This window comes from Canis lupus, chromosome 9, assembly GCF_048164855.1.
Source record: "Canis lupus baileyi chromosome 9, mCanLup2.hap1, whole genome shotgun sequence".
Taxonomy (NCBI): domain Eukaryota; kingdom Metazoa; phylum Chordata; class Mammalia; order Carnivora; family Canidae; genus Canis; species Canis lupus.
Genome location: NC_132846.1, coordinates 27,000,893 through 27,015,292, shown reverse-complemented (window position 1 = coordinate 27,015,292; position 14,400 = coordinate 27,000,893). Strand labels below are relative to the sequence as shown.

The window sequence follows — 14,400 nt, the reverse complement described above, 5'->3', positions numbered from 1 at the left end:
GGATTAAGCCCTGTGTTAGGCTTTCTGCTCAGCAGGAGCCTGCTTCTCCCTTTCCCTCTGTGCTATCTCAAAAGATAAAAAAAAAATTTAAATACATAAATACTCTGGGACACCTGGGTAGCTCAGTGGTTTAACACCTGCCTTCAGCCCAGGATGTGATCCTGGAGTCCCAGGATCAAGTCCCACATCAGGCTCCCTGGATGGAGTCTGTTTCACCCTCTGCCTATGTCTCTGCCTCTCTCTCTCTTTCTCTCTCTCTCTCTTTCTCTCTCTCTGTGTTTCTGATGAATAAATAAAACCTTTAAAAAAGTAAATACTCAATTATTCTTTATTGGATTTAGAATCCCAATTTTACATGAAAAATATGTAGCTTTGAAGCATTTATCTCTCTGTTAACTATATAATGCGTATATTCCATAGGAAATACTTTTGGTCAACTACCACTGAGGCCCTTCATATAGTCACATTATTCTCTCTCTTCCAGGTGCATATTTGTTTAACTTGGAGGCTGAAGAAGCAAAGGCAAAGAAAGTTCACTAATTTGCACAAGATCGCACAGAAATTATGAAGTGCCAATTTGAATCAGGAAATCTGCATCTACCATGGTTAGAATATGCATGATTTAACTGAACCTCATCTCCCAATATGCCTGTTCCAAAACATACATGTGCTCTTGGGCAGCTCAAATGGCACTGGGAGCCTGGGACCCAACACAGATATAGGTATGACAAGTGACAAAACAGGTCTATTAACATTCATCATCACTACATGAATTCAAACTCCAAAGCCTGCAAATATATATACACACATACACACACACTGGCTCATTTTCATATATTTGTATATTTATAAGTAAATAAATACACAACATACAGAGTCAACTTATAAGATTGCCTGCAGGGAGTACAGGTATTCCTCAGAAATAGTGTGGCTTTGGTTCCAGGTCACCACAATAAAGCAAATATTATAATACAGTGAGTCAAATGAATATTTTGGTTTCCCAGATCATATAAAAATTATGTTTACACTACATTACACTGAAGTCTATTAAGTGTCTAGTAGCATGTCTAAAAAATGTTCATACCTTAATTAAAAAATACTTTATTGCTAAAACATGCTATTCCTCATCAGAGTTTCAGTGAGGCATAATCACTGATCACAGATTACCATAACAAAATAATAATGAAAAACTTTGATTGTGAGAATTACAAAATCTGACAAAGTGAGCACTTAGAAAAATGGTGCAGATAAGACTTACTTGATGCCACAAAATATCAATTTGTAAAAATCACAATATCTGCAATAAGATGAAGTGCTATAAAATGAGGTATGCATATATATGGATTATTCCAGAAAACAGCTTTTATTGAAGTAAAATTATGGTATATTTTAGAAATGCCAAGCTCCTTGTATATTTTTCAAGAGAACCCTCAAATGTTCATTTGGTTTATAAAATGGAGATGACTCTCCAGCTTAGCTGATGAGTCCTTTCTCTTTCTATGTTAAAAACCCAGTAATCCATAGTGAGTTTCAAACTCCTTAGAAAACAATAAAAGTTACAGGTTTCTCCACAAAGCTGTGCCAGCATGGAGCTGCTTAGTTTTGACTCAGGCTAGAAAATAAATGAAGCACTTGCTGTTTTAGTCTTGTTGCCTGTTACTCAAAAAATACAGTGGTGAATTACTGAGTATCTAACAAGGCTTAGGGAAAGAGATCTGTTAGCAGTGAATCACTTGTTATTGGTTTTTTACCTATAGGAAGTAGAAAATATGCTTGTTTTCTTTCTTTATGGGTACCAACGTCTCTTTAATCACTATGTGGTATAACTCAACAACCTCAAGCCTACTGTTTTCATTGTCGCCAAATAAATAAACTGTAGTGCAGTATATTAATCCAATCACCAGACTTATTTCTCTGTAGCTGAAGAATGCCATAGCCATTGCATTTAGTGGTTGCATTATACGAGAGAGCTATAAAAGACTAGGTAAAAATCAAAATAGGGGTGCCTGGGTGGCTCAGTCAGTTGGGCCTCCAGTTTTTGATTTTAGCTCACGTCATGATCACAGAGATTGAACCCCACTTCAGCCTCTGTACTCAACAAGAAGTCTTGTGAATTCTCTCTCCTTCTGCCCCTGCCCCCTATTTATGCACTCTCTCTAAACTTAAAAAAAAATCAAAATAGTATATCAAAATATTTTAAAGCTATTATTTAATTCTTATTCCAGAATTTCCAACCTATTGCTAATTTTTCAGATACCCTATCATCTATTTTAAAATCATGCATGAAAAGGATGTATAGAGAAATTTCTAGATATAAGCTGATGTATTTTATTACACAAGGTAAAGCAACCTATCTGCAAGAAGTTGTTGTCCTAGTAATTATCGAAGTCATAAAAACATGTTGCTTTTGTGATATATCTTGAACTCATTCTTCTTTCTATACTCTTCTTTCATTCTTATCCTACTCTCCTCTCACCTACACAGATTCTGTACATCTTCTAACACCCTGTGCAGTTATCAGCTAAATGCAGCTAATGTTCAGTTCTTTTGAGATTTATCTAGTACTTGAAGCCTGGAAACGTGTTTTTTTTTTCCTTATTAAGTACTAGATTTACACATTTAAAAAAATGCACTGTAATGGTATGCTGAAAATTGTAGATCAATTGCTTCTTATAAAATAGCTCGGGATCCCTGGGTGGCGCAGCGGTTTGGCACCTGCCTTTGGCCCAGGGCACGATCCTGGAGACCCGGGATCGAATCCCACGTCGGGCTCCCGGTGCATGGAGCCTGCTTCTCCCTCTGCCTGTGTCTCTGCCTCTCTCTCTCTCTCTGTATGTGACTATCATAAATAATAAATAAAAAATTAAAAAAATAATAAAATAAAATAGCTCAATAGGCTTGCAATTAAGATGTATTTGGGCAGTTGCTAGTTACCATTTTATATGCCAAATGATTAAACCTAAAGCTCTAGACATAAGAATGGTAATCATCATGACTTCATGAACTGGTAAATTAAGCTAATTATCCATGCTATTCTGGTACAAAAAAATTAGATAAAAGTTAGTATCTGAAAAGAATAAGAGATTAGGAATTATTTGATATCTAAGAAGAACAAAAGACTAGGAATTAGATGTCCTAGATCTAGACATATATTATTAAAAAGGTGGGTGACTTGGGATAAAACATTTACTCAACGATCTCATTTTCCTCACTTTTAAGACAAAAGTTAGTCTATAAAATGACTTCCAATTCCAAAATTTATTGATTTAGGAGTTATATGACAAATATTTCCACATCTTTGTTTCATTTAGGTAGATAGGGTTTTAGTTCATAGTTTAATTGAATACTTTATAACAAGCTCTCCCTATGTGATTGCATGATGGTTAAACAGAGACAAAATATTGCCTCTTGATAAGTGTATAATGGCTCATCTACTTATATTAATTCATTTGCCCATAAAAGCTAAGAGATGAATCCAATGATCAATATGCTTATAGCTAGGATGATGAGCATATTTATACAGGCAAGTCTTCTCATTCATCCTCCTGAGTTGACTTGCAATTAAAGAAATTATACTATTTAGCAGTATAGTGATTTAAAAATTTATAACATAAGTATATTTTGGACTCATGGAATCAGAATCCCAGCAAACAAGTATTTGGAACAATATTAGCAATTTGTAATAAAAAAAACAGTGAAGAAAATGATTCTTACAAGGACCATTCATCATTTTGCATGGTATAATAGCTTTGTCAACCAAAGGCCAGAATTGACAGATAAATTATTCATGAATTTCTTTCATGTATTCAGTATTTTTATTTTATTAACTAATAGGTATACTAATTCACTGAGATTCAATACATGAACTCAACCTTCATGGAGATTGTAGCATAGAGAGCAAAAATATTATCAGATAAATACTTAATTAAAACTGATAACTCCACAAAATAAAATATAGAAGGATTTGATTTAGAATACGTGTTTTAGAGAAATAATAAGAAAATGAATTTTGAGCAGGGATCTGAGTTCACTAAGCCAATTAGTAGAGGACAGGGAAAAGGAGGCCTAAGGGAACAGCTTTTGCAAAGCTAATTCCAGAAGCTACAGAAAGAATGGTGGGCTTGAACAATCAAAGTATACAAACACTGATGTAGAAATTTACCCAACTTTGTGACTAGAACAAGATAAGACCTGAAGGTTAACATGGAGCCTTATATGCCATCTAAGTAGTTTTGTTTTTAATTTCAAGAGCAATAGAAAACCATTTAAAAATATTTGGAGAAGGACCTGCTTATGAAGAAGATGGATTCACTTTTGGAACATGTTACATGTAAACTATGATGAAGATTTCCAAGTAGAGTTGTCAATGGAAACTAGACAATGCTGATTTCTTAAAATTGAGATATAACTTTATATTTGTTTCAAGTGTGCAGCATATATAACATGTATATTGCAAAATGACCACTACATGGTTACAATTTAAGATTTAAGAACTAAGATTTAAGATTTATTCTCTTGGCAACTTTTAAATATGCAAATACAATATTATTAACTATAGCCACATGCTATACATTACATCCTCATGCTTTATTTTATAACTGGAAGTTTGTACCTTTTGACCATTTCTTAATCCATTTCTGCCACCACATGCCTTTTGCTTCTGGCACAAATCAATCTGTTCTCTTTTGTATGAGTTCAGATTTTTAATGCTCTTTTTCAGATTCTACATATAAGATCATACAGTATTCATTTTTCTCTGTCTGGCTTATTTTACTTAGCATAATGCCCACAAGGTCCATCAATGTGGTTCCAGATGGCAAGATTTCCCTCCTTTTTATGCCTCAATGATATTCCATTATGTATATTTTCTTTATCCATTCATCTATTGATGTATACTTAGGTTGTTTCCATGTCTTGAAACATTGTAAATAGTGTTGCAATAAACATAGAGGCACAGATTTGGATAGTAGTTCTATTTTTAATTTTTTTCCCCCACACTATTTTCTATAGTGACTGAACCAGCTTACATTCCCCCTGCCCCCCCCCCCCCAGGAGTGCACAAGGGTTGTCTTTCCTCTGTATCATACTCAACACTTGCTATTTCTTGCTTTTTTGCTACTAGGCATTCTAAGTGGTGTGAAGTGAGATATCTCATTGCAATTTTAATTTGCATTTCTCTGATAATTAGTGATGTTGGGCACTTTTTCATATACCTGTTGGCCATCTGTATTTGTTCCTTGGGAAAATGTTTATTCAGATCCTCTCCCTATTTTTTAATTGGATTTTTTGTTTTTATTGATTTATAGAATTTATTTGTTTTGGATATTAATCTCTTATCAAATATAAAATTTGCAAATATTTCACCCATTTTATCTACCTCAACCCTTTACTTAAAGGCAACTACCAATCTGTTCTGTGCTTATGAGTTTATTTTTTTAAGATTCCACATAAAAGTGAGATCATATGGTCTTTGTCTTTCTGTGACTTATTTCACTTAGTATAATGCCCTCACAATTCATCCATGTTGTTCCAAATGGTAAGATGTCCTTCTTTTTTATGGATTGAAAGAAATTGTTAAGTGAGAAAAACATTCTTAATCTCTTTGTTAAGAGAGGGCATCCAGCATACTCCTAATTTACATGTTACACACTTATGGCTAAAAGCATAAGAGCAAGATTTTAGATTTTAACCTTTTTGGAAAGAAGTAGAAAAGCTTATACATTCAGAAAAGCACAGATGTTTATTTAAATATTATTTCTTCTGCAAGATCTTATCAAATAAATTGACTAAGAAAAACAGACTTTTAAAAGTTACTGTTATGTTGTATGGGACAGAGAAATGATTCTTCATGTCTAGGTGTCTAAAAAGATTCCCCTGTAAACAATAATATTTGCAAGGGCAAAATTAATGGAAATGGAATACAGTTACAAATTTTGCACACATTATTACTCTGAACACAGCATATAGGTTAATCTACTGGTATAGAATTGAATAATCTCAGTTTATGACTTTATTGTAACTAGTTTTGTGAGATAGAATAGGGTCCATTTTTCTATAGTGGCGAGGAAAAGAAATATTTTCAACCTGTTTTTCTGAGACTCTTGTTGACAGTTTTTTTTTAATAGAGTAGATGAGAACTGTTACACATGTAATATGAAATATACAATATCCTGCTTCTATGACATACAGGGCTACAGTTCTGAGGGGAGGACTTATCTGGTCATTTGTGGAAATGGTCCAGACACCAAAGCACGAATGACCTCATCTTGAAAGACAGGATAGTAGGAGAAGGAATAAGAAACCTAAGGTGAACAACCTCCCGTTTCTCAGTCCAGGCTGTTGGGAGAGTGATCATGCAAATTGTGCTTTCTGGGATCTCTCCTGTGCTGGCTTCCTGATGGACTCTGTAATCACAGACACACCAGCAAGAGATGTGAGGACAATAAGAAGAGCCTGGGCATCTCTTCCCAGCTTCAGCACTAGTCTGGGCAGTAGCTGCAAACCTTCAGGTCTATTGTTCCTCCCAGATGGCTACTCTCCTGGTGACTTCTGCTCACTGGGCTCTGGCAATGCTGTTTCTTCCCCTTCCTTTTTTTAGCCTTAGATATGTTAATATCTCAATGTCCTCTCCTTTTTTTTTTTTTTTTTTAAGATTTCATTTATTTATTCACGAGAGAGAGAGAGGCAGAGACACAGGCAGAGGGAGGACCAGGCTCCATGCAGGGAGCCGGATGTGGGACTTGACCTTGGGACTCCAGGATCATGCCCTGGGCTGAAGGCAAATGCCTAACTGCTGAGCCACCCAGGCATCCCTTCTCCTTTTGCCTATAGTTCTGTAAATAACCCCCTTCAGAAAGCTCCTCATTTGAATGCTCTGAAGTTAATTCTGTGTGTTAATGAGACAAATCTATTTTTGTCTTCACAACCATGGATGACTAATGTGACTAGAGTCTCCTTGTCTCCTATAGGTGTCTGGAGCTACACACCGATTAGAACTATGCAGAGGCTCCTGGGTTTCCACCAAGGCAGCAGGGGCATAAGGACATGATCTGGAATCAAAGTTTCAGAAATGGAAACAGTGTTGCTATCTTTAATTCTGGAGATTTCAAGCATTTAGTGCTCATCTGAAGTGAATCTGAGTGTTCTTCTTTTGTGTCATGTTCCTTTTGTGTCATTGAATCATGAAGAAAGAATTGGGCTGGGGGAAGAAATAATTTCAGCAAGGTTGCTTGGGTAGAAAAGTATTACAATTTACTTTCATTTGCTGAGGCTGCATTATCCCAGCTGTTGAGGCAAAGAAAGCTTGAGTCAGTAAGTTAAATATGAAATAGTGTCTTGTTTGTTAAACTACAATGAACTCCAGAAGGAGAAAAGAAAAACAGAATACTCTTTTAGTAAGTCACCTAGGGAGAGAGGGCAAAAAGCTATGTGTGATATTGTTATTTATAACTAGACAGATATATTTGGTTTCCACTTGTTCCTGACATACTTAGCATTTCCTAAATGAGGAGAGCAATAAGGATGTCTTTTGCTATTCATAACAAGACCCTTCCAACTACACTCAGTTTACGTTAATGAGGTGACTTTTGGAAAGCCCCTAAGAATGAGGGCTAGTTGTTAGGGGAGCCAACTGTAATTTGAGGGGTGAACTTTTAGTCCTGACTCTGAACTCTGGGGAGGGGAGAGGCTGGAGGTTGAATCAGTCACTAATGGCCAATGATTCAGTCAATCATGCATACATAATAAAGGTTCCATACATAACCCTGAACTATGGTCTGGAGAGCTTCCTGGTAGATAAACATGGGGGGGGGGTAGATATTGAGAGGGTATAATCCCTGGAAAGGGCTTGGAAGGGCTGTACTCCTTCCCACACACCTTTGCCCTTTGCATTTATCCCATCTAGCTGTTTCTTGAGTAATATATGTATTTTGTAATTATTTTTTTTTCTCTCTTGCTTTACTGAGGGATAACTGATATATACAGTTGTCTATAAAGTATACACTGTGATTTGATACATGTCCCCTCTGTGAAATGATTACCACCATCAGGTTAATTAACATATTTATTACCTCACATAATTATTATCTCTGTGTGTGTGGGTGGTGGTGGTGGTGAGAATGCTTAAGACCTACTCTCTTAGCAAATTTCAAATATATGGTGCAATATTATGAACTACAGTCACTATGTTGTACATTGGATCCTAAGAAGTTATTCAGCTTAAAACTGAAAGCTTGAATTACCATCCTTTCATATGCAATCAGTTATCTAGTAAGTAAAAGGTTTCCCTGAGTTCTGTGAAATGTTTTAGCAAATCAGTCAATTCAAGGAGGGCATTGTGGGAATCTCTCATATATAGCTGGTTGCTCAGAAGTACAGGTATCAACCTGGACTTGTGATGAATGTCTGAAGTGGATGGGGTGGGAGGCAGTCCTTAGGAATGGCCCCTTAACCTGTGTGATCTGATACTATCTCCAGGTACATTGTGTCAGGATTGAGTTGAACTGTAGGACACCTCACTGGTATCATTATTACATGGTATAGGGGAACCCAAACACCTTTGGTGACCAGAATGGCAGAAATGAAGTGGTATTACAGTCATAAGGGTAGAAGCGAGACACAGAAGTGTACTTTTCTTTTAGACAACATCTTTTCTTTTATACAAAATTATGAATAGACAGGCATGTGTCATTTAAGAAAGAGAATACTGTGTGCAAGATGTAGCCCACTCAGATGGGGATAAACCTCATTAAGATCCTGTTCTCTAAGAGGTCTTAATGATTTGTTTTTGTACAAGCAGTGTAATCTTAACTGTAAAGACTAATTGTCCATATATTTATCTTTAACAAGTACTGTACTGAAGAGTCTTGTTCATTTAAAAAGAGGAAGGTTTTTGAGAGTGATTAAATGTACACTGTGAGATTAAAACGCTGCATAATTAAATAAGTAACAAGTGATGCCAACTGTCAAGTTTCAAGGTGGATGTAACTTCCTTAAAAAGCTTTCCCCAGCTCCACAAGACCAAGTTAAATTTCCCTCCTATGTATTAGCATTGTACCCATAGGAGCACTTGACACTCATTATGTGACCATTTGTAGGTCTCCTCCACCAAATGACAGAAACCATTACAACATTATATGCCCAGTACTTAGTACATCACCTATAGGACAGTAAGAATAAAGTAAATATTTTTTAAATAATTAAGAGACACTATCAGTATTATTTTTTCAATCTTTTCTTGCTGGAGAATTGGAAAAAATGCCCATCTAACAAAAATACCTTTATTATAGACTCACTGACTTCTTCTTTGAAAGTGTGTGTTTTGCATTGTTTATAGAATAAAGGCTAAACTCTTCAATTTGACATATAAGATCCGTCCTGATTTGATGCCATCTTATTTCCTGCCATTCTGTACTACACTTCCAAGAGTCCAATCACTCTGAATTTATGTAGAAACTCTCTACCTTGCATTTGAAAATGTTATTTTTATATAAGAATTCCCTACATTTACCTTTTTATCAAATCCCTACTGATCTGTCTAGGTCCAGTTCAAATTTCCTTCACTGCAAATACACACCCCAGAAAGACATAACCTATTTTTCCCATAGAGCATTTATCTTTGGGCAAAATGGTTCTCCAAGAAGTTGAACCTAGCTTCTGAATCCAAGAGACTGTTTCATAGTCACGGTTCCACAAACTCATGCTATTCCCAGGATGGAATAGATGGCTGGCTAAATGTCCTGATTCTATTCCTTGCGGCTCTACAGTTTTTCCTTCTGATTACATTTAGGATACACAATACCACATAGTATTCTTTTTTTTTTTTAAACATTTTTAAAAAATTTTTATTTATTTATGATAGTCACACAGAGAGAGAGAGGCAGAGACATAGGCAGAAGGAGAAGCAGGCTCCATGCACCAGGAGCCGGATGTGGGATTCGATCCAGGGTCTCCAGGATCATGCCCTGGGCCAAAGGCAGGCGCTAAATCGCTGCGCCACCCAGGGATCCCTACCACATAGTATTCTTAAGGAAAGATGGAAAGAGGACGAAAGAAGGAAGGGAGGGAAGAATGAATATTCTGCTGGTCTCTATTTGTAGACACATCCATTTTGGGGTGTTTTACTTTCCAGAATCTTCTTAAGAATTTTCCATATAAGCTAATAGTGTCAAAAGACACTACTTAGGAATTTGGAGGCAATAATAATGGACTTCATCCTGACAATGACTTGTTCAGCTCAAAGTGGATTCAAACAATGAGAAGATGGAGGCAGACTTATTTTTTACATTAGCTATGAGTACAGCTTCATAGGAACATTGCTTAGAGCTTCAGCCAATAAATGTCTTAAAAATATAAAACATATATTTGTAGTGAACAAAATTAAAGCTCAGCCTATTTTCTAAGTATATGTGTCTCTTATTTAGGTCTTACCTATGTTAACTTCTGATAAAGACATTTTTTGTGCATTGATACCTAATTGTGCTGTTTGCAAAAAGTTTTCAATTCATTATCATGGACTTTTCACATCTTTATGGAATCCTTGCAGTCACTAAAATATTGGTGGGAACACATTCTTTTTTCCCCAGACACATTCATGTCTGAGGTTACTAAGAATAGAAAAAAAGGAATGGGTAAGAATTTACAATAAGACTGATATTGGAAATATTTTTCTTTCTTTCTGTATATTTCTTTATTGGAGTTCAATTTGCCAACATATAGTATAACACTCAGTGCTCATCCCTCAAGTGCCCCCTTCAGTGCCCGTCACCCAGTCACCCCATCCCCCCGGGGTGGGGATGATCCCAACCTTCTCCTTTCCCCTTTAGTCCATTTCACTATTTTTTATATTCCCTGTATGAGTGAAACCATATAATGTTTGTCCTCTCCGATTGACTTACTTCACTCAGCATAATACCCTCCAGTTCCATCCATGTTGAAGCAAACGGTGGGTATTTGTCGTTTCTAATGGCTGAGTAATATTCCATTGTATACATAGACCACATCTTCTTTATCCATTCATCAACCTCCACACAGTTCTCCAGAGTGGCTGCACCAGTTCACATTACCACCACCAGTGCAAGAGAGTTACCCTTTCTCCACATCCTCTCCAACAATTGTTGTGTCCTGTCTAGTTAATTTTCACCATTCTCACTGGTGTGAGGTGGCTTCTCATGGTGGCTTTGATTTGTATTTCCCTGATGGCAAGTGATGCGGAGCATTTTCTCATGTGCTTGTTGCCATGTGTATATCTTCTTTGGTGATATTTCTGTTCATGTCTTTTGCCCATTTTATGATTGGATTGTTTGTTTCTTGGCTGTTAAGTTTAATAAGTTCTTTACAGATCTTGGATACTAGCCCTTTAGGTGGTATGTCATTTGCAAAAATCTTCCCTCATTCTGTAGGTTTCCTTCTAGTTTTGTTGACTGTTTCTTTTGCTGTGCAGAAACTTTTTATCTTGATGAAGTCCCAATAGTTCATTTTTGCTTTTGTTTCCCTTGCCTTCATAGATGTATCTTGCAAGAAGTTGCTGTGGCCAAGTTCAAAAGTGGTGTTGCCTGTGTTCTCCTCTAGGATTTTGATGGATTCTTGTCTCACATTTAGATCTTTCATCCATTTTGAGTTTATCTTTGTGTATGGTGTAAGAGGATGGTCTAGTTTCATTCTTCTGCACGTGGCTGTCCAATTTTCCCAGCACCATTTTAAAGTCATTTGTATTTCCTTGGTATTGTTTGTGATCTCCTTTTTTATTCATGATTTTATTAATTTGAGTCTTTTTTCCAGTGGATAGTCTTTCCTGCTTTGTCGAGTTGTCTATTGACCATAGAGTTGAGGGCCCATTTCTGGGTTCTCTATTCTGTTCCATTGATCTATGTGTGTTTTTGTGCCAGTACCACACTGTCTTGATGATCACAGCTTTGTAGTACAATCTGATATCCAGCATTGTGATGCCCCTGGCTCTGGTTTTCTTTTTCAATATTCCCCTGGCTATTTTCTGATTCTACATGAATCTTAAGATTATTTGTTCCAACTCTCTGAAGAAAGTCCATGGTATTTTGATAGGGATTGCATTAAACATGTAAATTGCCCTGGGTAGCACTGACATTTTCACAATATTAATTCTTCCAATCCATGAGCATGGAATATTTTTCCTTTTCTTTGTGTCTTCCTCAAATTCATTCAAAAATGTTCTGTAGTTTTTAGAGTACAGATCCTTTACCTCTTGGTTAGGTTTATTCCTAGGTATCTTTTGCTTTTGGGTGCAAGTGTAAATGGGATTGGCTCCTTCATTTCTTTCTTCAGTCTCATTGTTAGTATATAGAAATGCCACTGATTTCTGGGCATTGATTTTGTATCCTGCCACATTACCAAATTATTGTATGAGTTCCAGCAATCTTGGGGTGGTGTCTCTTGGGTTTTCTATGTATAGTGTCATGTCATCTGCAAAGAGGGAGAGTTTGACTTATTTGCCAATTTGAATGCCTTTTATTTCTTTTTGTTGCCTGATTGCTGAGGCTAGGACTTCTAGTACTATGTTGAAGAGCAGTGGTGAGAGTAGACATCCATGTCATGTTCCTGATCTTATGGAATGGCTCCCAGGGTTTCCCCATTGAAAATGATATTTGCTGTGGGCTTAAGGGTAGATGGCTTTTAAGGTGCTGAGGAATGTTCCCTCTATCCCTACACTCTGAAGAGTTTTGATCACGAATGGATGCTGTATTTTGTCAAATGCTTTCCCTGCATCCATTGAGAGGAGCATACGGTTCTTGTTTTTTTCTCTTGTTGATATGATCTATCATGTTGATTGCTTTATGAGTGTTGAACCAGCCTTGCATCCCGGGGATAAATCCCACTTGGTCATGGTGAATAATTTTCTTAATGTATTGTTGGATCCTATTGGCTAGTATCTTGTTGAGAATTTTTGCATTCATGTTCATCAAGGATTTTGGTCTATAATTCTTTTTGGTGGAGTCTTTGTCTGGCTTTGGAATTAAGGTGATGCTGGCCTCACAAAATGAGTTTGAAAGTATTCTGTCCCTTTCTATCTTTGAACAGCTTTAGTAGAATAGGTATTGTTTCTTCTTTAAACACTTTATAGAATTCCCCTGGGAAGCCATCTGGCCCTGGAATTTTGTGTCTTGGGAGGTTTTTGATGACTGTTTCAATTTCTTCCCTGGTTATTGGCCTGCTCAGGTTTTCTATTTCTTCCTGTTCCAGTTTTGGTAGTTGGTGGTTTTCCAGAAGTGCGTCCATTTCTTCCAGATTGCCTAATTATTGGCGTATAGCTGCCTTAGTATGTTTTTAAAGTCATTTGTATTTCCTTGGTATTGGTTGTGATATACTTTTTCATTCATGATTTTATTAATTTGAGTCTTTTTTTCTTTTTCATAAGGCTGGGTAATGTTTATCTATCGTGTTAATTCTTTCAAAGAATGAACACCTGGTTTTGTTGATCTGTTCTACAGTTCTTCTGGTCTCTATTTCATTGAGTTCTGCTTGAATCTTTATTAACTCTCTTCTTCTGCTGGATGTACGTTTTATTTGCTTTTCTTTCTCCAGTTCGTTTAGGTGCAAGTTTAGCTTTTGTATTTAAGTTTTTTCCAATGCTTTGAGGGATGCTTGTATTGTGATGTATTTCTCTCTTAGGACTGCTTTTGCTGTCCCAAAGATTTTGAATGGTTGTATCTTCATTTTCGTTAGGTTCCATGAATCTTTTTAATTCTTCTCTAATTTCCTGGTTGACCCATTCATCTTTTAGCAGGACGCTCTTTAACATCCATATATTTGAGTTTCTTCCAAATTTCTTTCTTGTGATGGAGTTCAAGTTTCAAAGCATTGTGGTCTTAATATATGCTGGGGACAATCCCAATCTTTTGGTATCAGTTGAGACCTGATTTGTGACCCAGTATGTGGTTTATTCTGGAAAAAGTTCCATGTGCACTTGAGAGGAATATGTATTCAGTTGTGTTTGGATGGAAAGTTGTTTATACATCTGTGAAATCCATCTGGTCCAGTGTATCATTTAAAGCTCTTGTTTCTTTGGAGATGTTGTGCTTAGAAGATCTGTCATTTGCAGAAAGTGCCGTGTTGAAGTCTCCCAGTCTTAGTGTATTATTATCATCTATGTCTTTACTTGGTTATTAATTGATACACTTGGCAGCTCCCACATTAGGAACATAAATATTCATTATTTTTAGGTCCTCATGTTGGATAGATCCTTTAAGTATGATATAGTGTCCCTCTTCATCTCTTACTACAGTCTTTGGGATAAACTTTAATTTATCGGATATGAGGATTACTACCCCAGCTTTCTTTGGAGGACCATTTGCATGATAAATGGTTCTTCAACCTTTCATTTTCAGGCTGGAGTGACATGTCCTTAGGGCTAAAATGAGTCTCTTGTAG

The 14,400-nt window shown here is 36.4% G+C and overlaps 1 long non-coding RNA gene across 1 annotated transcript in view; it reads left to right on the top strand.

Annotated features, from left to right (window-relative positions):
* Nucleotides 1–9,335, top strand: part of LOC140639910 (uncharacterized) — a 537,530-nt gene extending 528,195 nt beyond the window's left edge. The window contains exons 8-9 of the long non-coding RNA XR_012036565.1: nucleotides 485–722; nucleotides 6,969–9,335. This is a non-coding gene — a long non-coding RNA (uncharacterized lncRNA). The remainder of the gene's footprint in view (nucleotides 1–484; nucleotides 723–6,968) is intronic.
* The last annotated feature ends 5,065 nt before the right edge of the window (nucleotides 9,336–14,400 follow it).